The sequence below is a fragment of the Sinohyriopsis cumingii genome, chromosome 1 (assembly GCF_028554795.1).
Source record: "Sinohyriopsis cumingii isolate HCF-2022 chromosome 1, ASM2855479v2, whole genome shotgun sequence".
Lineage (NCBI taxonomy): Eukaryota > Metazoa > Mollusca > Bivalvia > Unionida > Unionidae > Sinohyriopsis > Sinohyriopsis cumingii.
Window position 1 is genome coordinate 30,169,062 of NC_142961.1, and position 17,170 is coordinate 30,186,231.

At 35.0% G+C, this 17,170-nt stretch overlaps 1 protein-coding gene and 1 long non-coding RNA gene across 7 annotated transcripts in view; one reads left to right on the forward strand and one right to left on the reverse strand.

The window, feature by feature from the left end:
- Positions 1–17,170, reverse strand: part of LOC149806621 (myelin transcription factor 1-like) — a 132,285-nt gene that overhangs the window by 107,853 nt on the left and 7,262 nt on the right. For 5 of the 6 annotated variants that reach the window (XM_089955770.1, XM_089955779.1, XM_089955751.1 and 2 more), the window contains exon 2: positions 12,281–12,377. The exons of the other annotated variant lie outside the window; for it this stretch is intronic. The gene's annotated coding sequence lies outside the window, so the exon portion shown is untranslated. The remainder of the gene's footprint in view (positions 1–12,280; positions 12,378–17,170) is intronic. 6 annotated transcript variants of the gene reach the window in all.
- On the forward strand, positions 6,396–7,843 carry LOC149806622 (uncharacterized). Its single transcript, XR_016424826.1, has 2 exons — positions 6,396–6,567; positions 7,373–7,843. It is a non-coding gene; the product is annotated as an uncharacterized LOC149806622 (long non-coding RNA).

Genomic DNA, 17,170 nt, shown 5'->3' on the forward strand with positions numbered 1-17,170 from the left:
TGAGAACTTAGTTTATTTTTGGCTCGGAAAAACCCCAGAAATAAGAACTTGGTTGTTCTTTAGCTTGGACATAGCTTCGAAATGTAGACTCAGAAAATGTTTAGCTAAGAAATGGACTTGGTATGTTTTAACTGTGCACTTAGACATTTCTCTATATTTATTCACACGGTATTTTTACAGTTTATTAAAATGAATAATGTTTGTCATTACCAAAACAACTAAAAAGTCTAGAATTTGAATAAAAAAATTTGACATAATGTTGACTGATATGGGTTTTACAGTGTACCATCTCAGGATCACATAATTTGGATTTTACATCTTATTTACACGGAGAGAAAAATATGAGACAAAGAACCAAAACGTATTTACATGCTGGAATCACCCAATTAAAAAATTCTTATCATTCATACACTTTTAATCACTTCATACTATCATCTTAGTGTAACAGTGGTCCCAATTCTAATGCCCTGTAACCACACAGGACAACTGTAAAAATATATTTTCTAACAACTGAATTTAAAGTAAAGTCTTCAATGCTTAAAGGGTCACATGACATCTTTCTTAAAATTTGTGGATGTGTATTAGTTACACGAATAGTAATTTAAAGTACCAGTTTAAAAGGATAATAAACTATTACAGTACTAGTGTAAAAATGTTTTCCGAAAAATTGTACGACACTGTTTATTTGTCACATTAGTTTTGAGAATTATTATTATAAATATACAACTGAGTTTGAAAAAAAATTGCACAGATGACTGGCATGGCATTATTTTCATGATTTTTAATATGACAGCTGATAATAAGCAAAGTTAGATTGAAGTTTAATCAGTGTTTCCCTTTACACACATTTGTGCGTCAGGGACACGCGCTGGAGAAAACTGACACACACATTTTGTTGCCGTGCGTTTTTTTTATGCAAAGTATTTTCATAATGTGATCAGGATTTATTTAATACCCAATGCATTGGACGATGGATGGCATCGTATATATTTCGAGCATATGCATTGACTGGTTCGCCGCTTTGTTTGTTCCTTGCCTTGCGCGCCTCTATTCGTATAGCAGAGTGCAACACAGGGAACATTCGAAACAATGAACCAGACTAGCATAGGCAATGTTATGACGGAGTAGCTTCCCCTAATCTCGCGAGCTCTCGTGCGATTTCCATCGAGCTCAGCAAGCCGTCATCTAGATGTTTAATCTCAATGTTTCCTGCACTAGAAAGTGATCTTCACATTAAAATGCTGTGCACTAAAAATCATTAGCGAAAAAGGTGAAAGAAGCAGAACACAAAAGGGTAACTGTGGATCTAACTTTAATGAAAAATGGAGAAAATAATGCCCTTAACTAGAATACGGTATTCATACATTAGGATTACCGGTGTGACTTATGATTGCGTGATTGCGAAGACTGCAAAAGTGAATAATCCTTTCTTGACAGGGTTTTAGAATTTTTAAAAATCTGCCCTCGTTCGCCACAAGATATCTGGAGAACACATTATAACCCAAGACATTCTTTCACAACAAAGAAATCAGTAAACTTGCAGAGACAAATGCGTTATTTGGAGTATAAAGTCAGCGGGTCATTGCAGATTGTGTTGGTTTTTAACTTTGATGCAATAAAAGATAGCTCTTAAAGTTCAAGTGTAACTTATTAGAAAGAAGATGAATCATTATCCTCCTTGATATTTGGATAAATATGTTGTAGGATGAAGTACACCGCTCCCTCGATAACTCGCGCCCGGATAACTCACGATCCCGCTTATAACGCAGTGTCCGTCTTGGCTCCCAATTTTTTCCAGAGAAAATGTATTTAAAATATCTTTAAAATATGCTGAACATGAAAAAATTACGATAAGAATTGATAAATTAAACCTTGATACATTGCTCGTTTTATCATCGAAAATGGTGATTAATGCCTGTAAAAATATAATCCATATTTTGAAATTTTCAAGTTCTAAAGAAGAATTAATTTCAGAGATCTCGAAAACGCTTAATTACATGTATTTGGACGCCAATTTTTGATCTGGGACACAGAAAATTACTGAGGCGGGAGTCCTCCGTACGCATGTAATATGTGCGCGGGAAAATTCAAATATTTGCGAGTCCTGTTTCAGCCACCTGCTTTGTGGGAAAATGTGTTGATCAGTTAACTGTGCTGATATTTACAATGACAGAATTCAGTGACTGAAAGACTCTTTGATGTACTGTTGTCATTTTATAAGAGTACATTAAAAAAAAAAGAACATGATGCAACAGCTAGGCGGCTAGTTCAAAGGCTTTGACTGGCGGCCGAGTGAGAAAATGTACTGATATTTAGTGATTGAATTCAGAGGCAGAAAGACCCAGTTTTAAAATCCTAGCGAGACCTCTGTTTAAAGATATCATATATTATGTATGTTTTTATGATAAATAGTTGTCAGTATACTGTAAATAAACAGTCTGGTGAAATAGCGATCAATGAAAACTTGGTAAATGCTAACAGGTGGCAACAGAGAATGAAATAAACACCAATTAAATGTCTTCCTGTGTGAAAGTCACGTAATCCTTTAATTCCGTTTCAGTATAAACATTATAATCACAACATATTCTGTTCATTGAAAACATGAAAAGAGTCAATCAACCGTCACATCGAAACCCGTGAGTACTTCTGTGAGAACCTAATTACATGTACATGCCGGCTTTGTTTTGATCAACAACTTGGGTTAAGTGTTTGTTGCATTAAAAAAAAAATCGATTAAGGGTCTTGGAGCTGCCTTTGACGTAAAGCAAAACAGTAAAAGAGACAACGACGATGATAGTGACTTCGAATGTTTCAGTGAAACTGATGTCATTATTGCCGAGGCTGTTTGGGAGAAATTCGTACAGACTCATGGTCCTGAGATGTGCGTTTCTCTTGATAATATGGAGGAGTGGATTTGTGCTGACAATGATTGCCCCACAGCCGAATACATGTCAGATGAAACTATAATTATTTCTGTAGCGAACAAATTTGCAGCAGAAGACGATTCTAACTGAATAATAGAAGTGCTGAAAGTGATACAGATGCAGATGTTGCACCCCCCACCCCTCTGCACAGGAAACAATCAAATATTTTGATATTGCCATAAGGTGGCTGGAGACCCAAAATGTTGACTACGTAAAGCTCATGCAGTTGAGAAATCTGAGGGATTTTGCTCGGTGGCAGAGAAACCAAGGAGTAACACACACAAAAAAATAACTGATTTTTTCAAAAAGTGATTTGATATTTGTCAAGCGTGGCACAAACGGCAAGTATTAACTTGTTCTAATTTACGTTGTTTGAAATTTGTAGACCAATTAATTATGTTAGTACTGATTAACCCTTGTTTTTTTTCCATTTTACTTCTATCGCATTCCAATCTATCTATCGTTCGATCGACACTGTTTCTCGAAAAGAGTCGATCTTTTGTTTTAAAAAAAACGTCTAATTTGGATCAAACAATAAAACTAGAATGCATCCAATTCAGCATAAAAATTAGAGACGTAGTACATAATGTGTGAAGTGGTACACATGTTAAGTGAACAGAAACCACGTGGAATAATGTTTTCGATGATCGCCTCAATATAGTCTAATTTATCCTGAAATTAATGTTGTCCTATGAGGAAATAATAAAGTACACCGTTATGAAGAGATATTTATTAACAGTTAATCTCAGAACGATTATAAAGTGAGTATTCAACAGTATAATCTGCCTACCCCCCCCTTATTTCTCCGTTATGTCGTCAATCATTTTATCGGTTTTGGGCTTATTTTATAGGTCCCTCGATAACTTGCGCCTCACTTATAGTGCGGTCGATGTTTCTGGACCCCGATGTGCGTGAGTTATCGAGGGAGTGGTGTACAATGAAACCGATGATAGTACACGTTATGAACGGCAGTAAATTAACTGCCATTTGGTTAAAAAGATTTATTTGGCTTTTTGTATTGGCTTGTATGTACTGTGTTGGGCTATAATATTGCTTCATATTGATTATAAGGACTGTTAAAAGTACGACATTAAAAGAAAAATGAACTAATAAAATTATTCTTTAAATGGACAATGCATTTGTTTGTTAATTGTGAATGTTAATTTATTTGTATGTTTAGAGAGAAAGAGTATGTTGTGCAATTTGCAATATCCTATTTCAAGCTGAAAATGTACAAGTCACATGAAAATTTGTCAGTACATTTTTGACCCCCACATTTTTTATTTGACCCCCAGTTCTGACACCAAGGGGGTTTTTTACCCTCAATTTTACACCCCTGGGGGATGCACTGAAGTTTAATCCTCTTCAAAAGGATTTGGGAAGAAAGCAAAAAAAAAAAAAAAACCCACGATTTTGTTTTCTGATTAAAAAAAGGGGTTGTGCTCTGCTTGTACAACAAAGATTCCATCTCTGAAACATATAATCCATTGGTGATTTTAAAAATATTAAGCTTTACAAAGAAAGCTGGCTTATGATGTTTAAATAGCATGAAAAATGACCTCCAAAGTTACTGATGACATAAATTTGAACAATGTTTTCACTCTGAGTTTAAACCAGTGTAAAACCTTTTGTATTTCAAATTAGTTCATATACAATTCAAGTATTCATGAAATGTAGACAAACAAGAAACTGTAAAATACATTTTCCAAGAAAAATGGCAACATTTCTAATCCTCATTTAAGCTTTGCAAAACCACATCTATCCTTTCAGTGATAAGTAAAAATGTATGACAGTAGTTAAAATGTAGCTAAGTTGTGAGTGGTAAAGGATCAAGTAAAAACACAAGCTTGTGTTAGTGTACTTGTAGTTAATAAAGCTTTTAATTTATATACCTAAATTCTAACACCTGATGATGAACTCTTCCCTCTATATTTGTGTGAGTGTGTGTGTGTGTGTGATTCAGATTTTTAACGTAGCTTTAACAATTTTTCAGTCATTGCTACGATGTCTGCAGTATGGCAGTTTATAGTATGTCTAGCACTGGGGCATCATGTCACAGACATGTAGGATGATGTCCCACCCAGCCACATTATCCTAACACCAGGCCGACGAGTCCTAACACTAACCTCTTAGTGCTGAGCACCAAAGCTGTTAGTAATGTGCCATTTTTGTAAGTCTTTGGTATGACTCGACCGGGGATCAAACACACGACCTCCCCAAACCAAAATGCATCCTTGCTGAAAGCTTGTGGCAAGCTTGCGGTAAGCTTGCGATAAGCTAGTTTGATGTTTATAAGCTAACATGGATGCTTGCGCAAGCTTGTACAAGCAAGTGCAGGCTTAGGCAAGATAGCTGGATATAACCGCAAGCTTGCACAAGCTTGCGCAAGCTTGTACAAGCTTTCTTGTTTGCTTCAGAAATTAAAACTAGCTTGCACAAGCTTTCTTGTTTGTTTCATAAAGTAAAACTAGCTTGCGCAAGCTTACTTGTTTTCTTCAGAAAGTAAAATTAGCTTGCGCAAGCTTGTTTTCTTCAGAAAGTAAAACTAGCTTGCACAAGCTTTCTTGTATGTTTCAGAAAGTAAATTTAAACTAGCTTGCAACAAGTTTCTTCATATATATATATATATATATATATATATATATATATATATATATATATATATATATATATATATATATATATATCCATTGCTTGTGAAAGTTTGAGACCATGTATCCAAGTAGCAGGCACCATCACTGTCACGCCCCTACGAAAACAAAGTCATGACTTGATGAACAATCATGAAGTGTTCATGAAAGTTCCTCAAGTAAGTTCATGAGCTTCAAGAATTTTGATGAATCATGTACTTGAAGTTCATGAACACACTGATGAATTTTTATGAACTATTATAATATCTTTGAAGTTCCTGAAATGTCATGAACTAATGGTTCATGAACAATTCAAGTACTTTGATACAATACCATGGTATTTCTTAAAAAAATGTATATTAAATATCTATATCATTATATTCATAAAATGTTCATGAAAATTTATCATACAAACTTCTCACAATATTAGTGAAATTTAAATAAAGGTTAATTTTTTCTTCTTTTTTTAAAATGATATACTGTATAAATGTTCATACAGATCTTTAATTCAATACTTGTTTACTTAACCTGAGTATTTCTGGATTAATATGGGAAAATATTTTCTGGCCAGCATCAACAAAATGTATTTGCTTTAAAAAGCTTTCAATGACTTTGTCCTAACGTTTTTTTTCTTCTCTCCATTACTGTTATAAACTGCTTATTCTATTGACTTAGTCACTGGTTGCCAATTTGCAGTAAAAACCGAAATATATTAACAACGATTATTCTGATTGGATGACTTTGAAAAAAGACGTGATATGATTGGTTAATATACGCGCGCGATTTCAACAGTTAAGCTTCCTCAGAAACCAAAGATCATGCAGATGGTTAGGCAAAAACCTCGAACAAAAACCGTGGACTCCATGGAATGGACAGATGAGAATATTTTCAATATCATTTTTTTAAAGTAAGTAGAAGTGCAGAGAAGCGACTTTGAAGAATGTGAAGGAAATGATTTGGTGAGAGCAAAATTAGGCGGAAAAGCGTACCAAGCCCGGATGACCAGAATTACGGTGAGTATCTTTTTCTTGGTCATTCGTGATTATTTCAGTAGAAGTTATATGGATATTTTATTGGTTTATATATGTCATCATATTATTTATAACCAAGCTAATGACACGATTTTGTTCAGACCTAATTTAAACTTGCTCATCGAAGTTTTGAAAATCACTAAACATTATCACCCCCACCCCCCCCCAGTTCTCGATACCAGACGTGGTTCGATATCGATAGGAGTTGAGATGTTCGAGATCGTTTTCTTTTACATGACATCACTATTTCTATAATCTGATGTAATTTCGTAATTTAAAAAAAAAACCTTAAGAAAATAGTTAATGCGTGAAACTGTTCACAATAAAAGTGCAAATAACAACGTGATGAAACCGGAAGCAGCTATACGCAACATGCGGAGTCGGAGTGGATGCATTAGTGACATACCAAGGGCCTATACCACACAAGTCTGGCGTTTTATCAATAAAAAATGTCGAAAATATTTGAAAGCATGAAATAACCGTTATCTGTAATATATACGGTTATTTAGTGTAACGGTGTTGTCAAAAAAAATGTCATATTTTACTGAATAAAACATCCGTCTCCTGTGACTATACCTATGGCTAGACAGATTCAGTTAATATAAAACAGTGACAAAATTCTGCAATAATATAAATGCTCAGCATTATGTGTAAGGGATTAAATCATTTTTGAGTTGGATCATATTATTCCAGTAAGTAAAGTGGGGTACAATGATAATGTGCTAAAAGCTAAAAACAATGTTGATCAGAGATTATCTGTAATTAACTAACTTTACCTTTTTTTCAGACCAGACAGCAGAAAAGTAAAATTGGTAGAGGATGAAGTTTGTAGGTTAAGGATGAAAATTTGAAAACTGGAGGATTCAAGATGGAAGAGACATTAAATTGTGACTGCTGCAACAATGTTAAAGATCCAAACAGTAATCAGATGGAACAGCTTAAGTTGCAGAAGGAGACATTCAGTAGTGACATTGGACAGGATTTGATTAAATTATAGACCCTGAACATCTTCACAAAAGAGTTATCAGACAGGTCAGTCTCTGGAAGAAGATTGGTCAGGAGAAACCCCAGCTGAAAGACAGCCCCATGACGATGAAATATGCTTCAACAGTTGATTGCAGGCAACTGCCCCAATATCTCTTGAACATTTTTCAAAGAAAAATTACAGAACATACAAAAAGTGTTGCTAAGGGTAAAAAAAAAGAATATCACTTGTCAGTTTAAATTTATCTGAAATCAAATACAGTTTTTAAGATAATATGTTGCATTTTATACTGTATTAACCCCATCCCCCATCTAAGGTTATTGTATGATTCAGGATGAATAGGTATTTGTGACTTCTCAGGTTATCATATTTTGTTTTATAGGCACTGTTCGTGAAGTCATGAATCATTGAGAAACTTTGTTCATCATAGTTCATGAATATGTTCATGCACTTGTTCATGAATGATGATCATCCAGTTTGTGGACTGTTTTCAATTCATGCACATTCTAGAATAATTCATGAACCTTTTGATGAACTTTCATGAACGGTTCTTGAACCAAGTTCATGAACAGTTCATTCATTATTCATGATCATTTCATAGGGGCGTGACACTTGCAGCTAGGGGAACACATAAAGCTTCTGCAGCCTTGGGTAAGCTTGCAGTGAATGAATAAACTTGAACAATGGAATTAAACTTAATGTTTTGGCAGAACAGATTTGTTTTCCACTGCATTGCAACTATAAGATTGCATTATTTAATCATTAAATATGCAGATTACTTCATTGGAATGAAGTAAAACTTTGCAATATATTATGATAATTTGGTCCACCAGGAGCAGTTGAGTCTAAAATGCATTTTTGGACAGGGGCCTTCGGACTCCCAGACCCCCCCCCCTTTCACATTTTCAGGGGTTTTTTTGGAAGGGGGGAAAACACAATCATGTCTGATTTTTGAAAGCCCAGATGCTTGTAGCAAGAAATCTCTGCAAGCTTGCAACAAGCTAGTAACAAGCTTGCACAAGCTTGTGTATACTTATTGTACTAGGTAAATAATAACAAGCTTGCGCAAGCTTGTGCAAGCTTAAGCTTTCGCAAGCTTGTGCATGCTTATGACACTTTTGTTAAATAAGCTTGCGCAAGCTTGCTGCAATGTTCCAAATACAAGCTTGCCGCAAGCTTTATAAATAAGCTTGCGCAAGCTTGCTGCAGTGTTCCAAATACAAGCTTGCCGCAAGCTTGCTGCAATGTTCCAAATACAAGCTTGCCGCAAGCTTTATAAATAAGCTTGCGCAAGCTTGCTGCAATGTTCCAAATACAAGCTTGCCGCAAGCTTTATAAATAAGCTTGTGGCAAGCTTGCTGCAAGCTTTAAAACAAGCTTGCAATTTTGGTTTGGGTCCTGCATCCGAGGTGGACGCTCCAAGCACTAGGCCACCGGAGCGGTCCCTGTAACAGTTGCTTATCCACTTACTGCTTTTAAATTAAAAAAATAATGAAGTTGTGGAAAGTTCTGGGAAATATTTCTTTCTTATTCTTCCATTGGTTGCACAGCATGGAATTATCCAATCAAGTAGCTGATTCATAAATCTTGTATACGCCATAATAATAAATTCGAACGTGATCCACTGAAAGCAAACTGCTGTGAAAACTTGTCTTATAAAGGAGTGGATTCATCAATTGCCATGAACTTGTCTGCAGTTTGTATATGATAATCCTATTACCTGAAATGTTTGTAACCTCCTAAATATTGTTCAGCTGAGAAAGGCAATCTAAGATTACAAAGTTGGAGATTTAGTGTCTTCAAGGTTGCCGAGTTTTGGCATTACAGAAGGAATTATTTAAAGGATTGGAGGTAAGTTCATTTCTTTTTTTTATTATATTACATTAAATTCGAAAAAGATAAGAACATTTATTGGATCTCGTTTCATAGGCCCGCTGTACACTGCATGTTTTCCAGTCGACTGCATTTTTGGTGGGAAAGGGTATTGTTTGGCGAGCTATAAATAAATACTGTATGTCATTTACCCACTAGGCATTGCGCTGTCAGCCGTATTGTTTTCGGACAAACATTAGGCCTGCAGCGTTCAGTAAATGGTATTGTTGTTTTCATCTTTATTTCATTGATAGCTTGTGTGTGTTGTAGAAGAGGGATTTTTAAAAAAAAATTGTCGTGCAACAATGGTATGGAAATTGGAATGGGTTTTCCTGCTTCTATGCATTGTCTAATCCTTATAAATATATGATAATAATCATAATAATAATCTCATTATTGTTGTTTTTATTTCAAATTTTATCTTTATACGATCCAGTTGTAATTCTTTGGAAGTGAATTACAAGAATATAGTACATTTTAATGATAAAATTATGTAACTATGCCCATTTTGAAAAGCAAACTAACCCATTAACATTAGTTGAATTTAGAAGAAAAGAATTAATGGTTCTAATTCTGTATTATTATTACTAAACATGAAAATGAAGCCATGTTTAAAATCGTTGAAAGAACAATAAAATCTGAAAAATATGTAACGACTCAAAACTGTATCTTAGAATAACTGTGTACATAATTATTATAGTGCATTAAATCAGAAGACTAGGTTATGAATAGTATTAAAAAGACATGTAAGAAAAGAACAGAACATCCATGCGTATAGGTTGTTAGGCAAGGAAATCTACAAAGCAAAATGCTCCTTCTTTATTGAAGTTTCAAATGTACAGAAATATTTCCAAAGAATTCAAATTGTTGTTGAATAAATTTAGTTAATCCCGCACAGTTATTCTAACGTGTCATGCAAAAAATAAATCTTTTCAAAACCCAAGTTGGGAGATCAAATCCGAAAACACGCAGATTGGGACCTACCATTGGTAAGTTTTTTTGTGGCATATTTAAGCAACGTTTTCACCAAATATTCACAGATTTTTCTGGTCCTATACACACAAAATTCTCAAAGGACACGCCATATCTCCCCGTGAAATGAGTTATCCCCCCCATTTCATCTTCTGGTCAGCTGTGACCAAACTGCACAATAGCTAAAGGTTCGACTCCAGCCTCTTCGATATACTTCAAAGAAACCTCCTGTTCTACAGTGAATGAAAGCACTAACAAATAAACAATGACTTTTTTTTATATAACTACCATAAATTTGATAACTATTTCCCACATTTTATATCCCACCTTATTTCCTTATTGTTAACTCGTATATGCATATAACACTGCTTACTAAATAACATTTATTCTGAAATAGGTTATTTTTGGGGTGGGTGGGTAAATATGATCTGTGATATGTTTCTTCATTCCTTCTTTTAATTTAATGATGGTAGTTAATACTTATACATATACAATACATTAATGCCAGGTGTTGACTCCTAAAGTTGCATTGGTGGGAATGGAGATCCTAGTTTGCTTGTCGAGAAAAATTCTACAGCATTCAGTGATCATTCTTGGGATTTAGGAAGCAATTCTCTACAAGCAAAGCATGTAAAGAACGGCAAAAATAAATTTCTGAACTCCTGGTCGATGGAAATGTACTTTGTGAAGCTAGCCATAAAGGCAGGGGTGGGTGGTGGGAGAGAATGATTTCATTCCTGAATGCATGAAATCGACGGTCACGTTATACGTCACTTATCTTACATTGAAAAGTATGATCATAGGGTTTTAGTATGACTGTAGATAGTTTACATTTGACAATGCAGGTGAAAACAATCATACCTGTACACTAATGGTGATGCAGAATGCAAAGACCATGAAAGTCATGCAATGATTTCTTTTGTAATATTATGGTTGTATTGCTTGTTGTCAAGAAAGTAATAACTATCCCATCTTTTTCAATTTTTCATTGCCTATTACATTAATAGACTTGGGCTCAGTCAATGTGGGTATGTGAGAAAGCTTGCCAGCAGCTTCTTGTTGGTTGGTGGTTCTTTCCGGGGTTTTCCCCAGGTTCTTCCTCCACCATTAATACTGGCTGCCATGTATAGCAAGCATATCTCTTGAGCTGAAAAATGGCATTAAACTCTGTAACAACAACAACATTAATAGACCTGGAACAATATTAACTACTTGTTCTGGCAACATTTTTGAAAATTGGCGACAAAATATTGAGGTTGGCAATTTTTTGTGTGACAACTTTTTAAAAGCCAGGACCATCCCTGGGTGTCCAAGGAATCCTTGGACAATATGTCCATGGAATCCTTGGATGATATGTCAGGAATTCTCAGAATGCCTGAAAACGATGAACACGTCCGAGGATTCCTAGGAAACCTCGGAGTATTGGTATAAAAAAATGTGGAAATCTAAGGTCAACCTTGGACATATGACAACAAAAACCTTGGACAGTGGTATAAAAAAATTTTTTCCTTGACTATTGCCTCAGAAAGTCTGCAACCAATACTCCGAGGTTTTTCCTAGGAACATTTATCCAAGATTTCCTAGGAAACCTCGGAATATGTACAGCCGGGAGTACTGTAGGTATAAAATCTTTGGTAACCTTCAACACCTGATAAAATAATAGCTGTCCTGTATGTTCACTACATAAATTTAATTTTGTATCAGAGAAGTCAAACCGTATCAAAACTCAAGCACATCATAATCTGGGTGCCCAGTTGTCTGTGACTTCATTAATCCGAAGTAAAATTTAGTTGCCCAAAATGTCAATGGCTTTTTCATATCTCCCTGATCCGTACTTGGACATTTATCTAAAGCAAAGTTACTTACACTTGTGTTTCTTGGCCTGATTTTCATTCTGTTTCTTTGTGTGGCAAATTTTTATTCCAAATATTCTCTGTTCTGCTTTCTTGTTTTCAATGGAATTCTGCAATAAATTGTTATCATATAAAGAGTGAAGCATGAAGCAGCATAACAAAATTCATCTATGCACTGGTGTATGATGGGGAAATACCTGACGGTCTGAATTCAGAAGAAATAACAAGGTTTTGCAGAGTTCCTCCCAACGTACTGATCATTCAGTACATTTTCTTACACCATACAAAGCAATGCAAAGAAAGGTATATTTTTATCTCAGTACTCACAAGGAAATAGTGTTGGAAACAAAAGATTGCATATCATGGGCAAAGATGTGGCTTAGAAGTGCACGTTATTGTTTTCTTGTTTACATCATTAAAAATGGCAGTGTTCATAACAAAATATGTTGTACAAAAGAATTATTGTTTATGAGCTGAAAATGTTTCCTTTCATTCCAAATCCCCGTGAAAACATCATCTATATCATCATTAAGAGTACAGTAAAACCTATCCTGAAAGACCAACCCTTCTGCCCAAAAATTATGGTCTTTCAGAACAGGTGTTCGCACATAGCAGGGGTCTTCCAAGACAGGTTTTACTGTATTAATGTGATATATATACACACACACACACACACACACATATATATATATATATATATATATATATACATACAGGTACACCTTTCCCTTGACAACTCGTGCACAACGGGGTCCACAAGCATAAATCGCACTATAAGCAATAGCTTATAAAACTTTAACATGTCATCATGTAAACGAAGAAATAATACTTTAGAAGAAAAAGTAAGTTATTCAACTTCACGACAACAGGGGGAGTTCACTTGACAACCGATTTTATGTTGGTAAGCCTCAAATAGACAAGATCGTGAAAGATAAGGAGAATATTCTGTAGAAGTGGGAAAAGGTATAAATGGAAAGAGAATAATTTTGAATACGAAACAACATATGTACCAAGATTTAAATAACATTTTTCATTTGTTTTGTAATGCACTTGCCAACAATATCCCTCACACTGTATGCCTAAGAATACGAACTATTAATTTATGTTACTTGAAATAACTGTTTTTAAGACAAGAACATTTTAATAATGCTACTTTTAAGTGAAGATGTTAACTGCTTTAAGTTAAATGTAGCGTACCTACTATATACACACATACATACACATCTCACAAATGTAGTCTCCCCTCTGTAAAAGGTCATGCGTCTTATAAGGCCACTTTCCTGGTGCAAAAGATGTGGCGCTATAAAAGGGGGACCACTGTATCCGATTGGCTATCTAGTTCAGTATGATTTGGGTTTTTAACGTAGCTTTAACAGTTTTCCAATCATATCGCTATGATGTGGCAGTTTATAGTGATGTCTAGCACTGGGGTATCATGCTGCAAGATGTCCCACCCAGTCACATTATCCTGACACCAGGCCGATCAGTCCCAACAGTAACCTCTTAATGCAGAGTGCCTAGCAATGGCAGTTGTTAGTACCATTTTTTAAAGTCTCTGGTATGATTCGACCAAGGTTCAAACCTGCAACTTTTTTAGGTATGGAGCATTCAAACCCTGGCATAGTGGATGAAAGGCACTGAATTACTAGAGTTACCAAGTGTCCAAATCCAATGCTTCATGAAGTCATCCTATTTTGTTTCTGATTTCAGTTTTTGTTTACAGCAAATTCAACTGGTTAACAATGAACGATTTTTGTTTTTACATTTTAGGGAGACAGACCTGGCCAAGTGCCTATGTCCATGCCACATTCTCAGCAAGGTAACAATTCTATCAACGAACTAGGAGACAGATTTTCTTTCAACCCAAATCACAGAAAGAACTTCAATGGATGAGGTATGACAATGAAAAACAAATGTTTTGTTCTTCATTTAAAATAAATTCAACAGCTAATAAATCCTCACCACTGTCAAAGAAATGGACAACTCCAAACTTTGTGCAATCAAAACTCACTAGGCTTTTAAAATGCATACAAAGTACATTTCTTTTTAAACAGCTTGACCACTTACTCCAAAACTGATAGGATTCTCTCATACCCAAAGTGTATGAGATCTCTAAGTTTAGTTTCAGGTGTGTGGTATTAAGATTAGCGTGAGGTGTCTGGTATTAAGATTAGTTTGAGGTGTCTGGTATTAAGATTGGTTTGAGGTGTGTGGTATTAAGAGTAGTTTGAGGTGTGTGGTATTAAGATTAGTTTCAGATTCATGGTATTAAGATTAGTTTGAGGTGTGTGGTATTAAGATTAGTTTGAGGTGTGTGGTATTAAGATTAATTTGAGGTGTATGGTATTAAGATTAGTTTCAGATTCATGGTATTAAGATTAGTTTGAGGTGTGTGGTATTAAGATTAGTTTGAGGTGTGTGGTATTAAGATTAATTTGAGGTATGTGCTATTAAGATTAATTTGAGGTGTGTGGTATTAAGATTAGTTTGAGGTGTGTGGTATTAAGAGTAGTTTGAGATTCATGGCATTAAGCTTAGTTTGAGGTGTGTGGTATTAAGATTAGTCTCAGGTGTGTGGTATTAAGATTAGTTTGAGGTGTGTGGTATTACTGGTATACAGCTTATTTTTTCCATATAGCATGTACCATATTTTTTTTAACTGTACCGGTACTTCAGTAGTTTCTGTCAGCACGGAATGTACAAAAATTCCCAAGTAATCTTACTCCACATTGAATGACATCAACTGCATGCTTTCATTTTTCATAAAAAATAATAAAAAAATTATTACTGTTGTAATTATTTCTAGTTCACAAAATAGTTGTATGTCAAAAATTAAATTTGAATACAACTAATATAATTATATTAAAAATCCTTTATCACATGTTTGAAATGTATCACATATGCCATGATGGCCAAAGAGATGTTGTGAAAGATACTATGGAAAGGACAAGTGTTCGGAATATTAAAATTATATCATTTTTTTAAAAGCTATTTACTAGTGTATGATATTGTGTCAAGTAAATGTGTTCCTTTGCAAGACTGAAACGTTAAGATTTTCAGGACAGCAGCTTTTCTTTTCTATTTCAATTTTATGTAATTTCTCAAGTCACCAAACTATTTTCTCATTTGCTGAGTGAGTGTTTTGCTTTACTTGCTCATCCAATAATTTATCTTGCCTGGCTGTTGGCATCCCAGTCAAAGTTTCTTTGTGTCGTGTAGCCAGTAAATTGTAGTCTTCTGTGTCAAGACTACCAACTTTTATCAATAAGATCTCTGATGTCAGCACGATGTCTTTCACAGCTACAAGCAACCGTTTAATTGGGGGGAGGGGAGCCCCATCAATTTTCTTTTGAGCTGTGATATTTTAAAATATAAGATAATAAAAAAATTTCCTTCAAATTATTTCATGGATATAATATGACGTCATTTTGCTATAAACTCATAAACCAGTGAGAATTTTTGCCACATACTGACAGAATAATAACATGATGTCAGGAACTTGCCCCAGAACATTATATTATTGGTCCCTAATAATACTGCAGTATGCAGTGGCACATATCACAGTATGTTTATAAATACCACAGTACAAAATATTTTGTGATACCCAACTTTAGTTACTTCAGATGGTGGGTAACTCTTACTTGCTGTGTGAAAACCATATTTCTGACTCCCAAAACTGATGTTCTTCACTACCCTGAGTGCAAGCTATTCACAAAGTTTGGTAACTGAATGATGGGGAAGTTCTTGTATGAAGATCAGTTTTCATCTTTTTGCAGGTGACCCTGATCGTTAATCTTTTGTCTGTGAACTCAACAGATATTTTGCTTACCCTACATACAAGATATCCACAGGTACTGAACATGGTAAACAAATGAAGTTATTGTGCAGAAACCATTTCTCCTCTTTCAATGACCATTACCTTAACCTGTGAGGTTTTCATCCCGAATTCAAAAAGATTCATCCTTACACTAATTGCCAGCCATGCACAAAGTTTCGTTACTGTAGGGGGCGGACAGTTCAATTTATTGTGCAGGACCTAATTTGGTAAAATCAGCGGCGAACACATGCAAAAAGTGCTAGGTAATTTTTACACAAAATATACCAATGAAAGAAAGTTTCAGTGCCTACACAGGCTGGATAATATTAATAACACCAAACATATATGTACTAGGTAATCAATACTGCCCATTCTCACCTTGACTGGCATTCCTGTTTCAGACAATATTCCTTCAAAAGTCCCTTTAACTTGTAGCCAATAGCACAGAATCTCAATAAATGAAAAACTTTTCAAGTCAAAAGACAGGTAACTCTTTGTTGTATAAAGATTGTGATGGGACTTCTCTCAGCTTCTTTGTTCAATGAAACTTCAGCTAGAATGGCTCTCGTACAATGAATAATGCTATACTGTCTTTACATGGGAACAACTGGGGCACCAGTCCACAAATAGAACAGCAGGCACTGAGAACTCCTGAAGCATTCCTAAAAAAAAACTTTTTGTCACTTTCTTTGATAATTATATCCCAAAACAACAAATGAAGAACAGTGACTTGTGACAGGTGGTGTTAATACAACTTGCTCACTTTGTGCAGGGAGTTGGGCTTTGTTGACTACAATGATCTTTCTGCCTAGGCAGCAGCAGCTGTATTGATTTTCACAGAAAATCAATACAAAACCCCTCCCAGCAAGCTGAAGCCAACTTATACAACTTCAATACTGACTGACTTTGAATAGACTGTAAAACCTGGTATTACCTTTTACATCCAGAGTACAACTTCTCTATAACAATAGATCTAAAAGAACTGGTGATGTGAACCAAACTTTAATGTAGCTGACCAAGTTGAAATGCAAAGTGTTTCACAAAGATGGAGTTTACTAATGGAAATGAGATGTATCAGTCAAATCA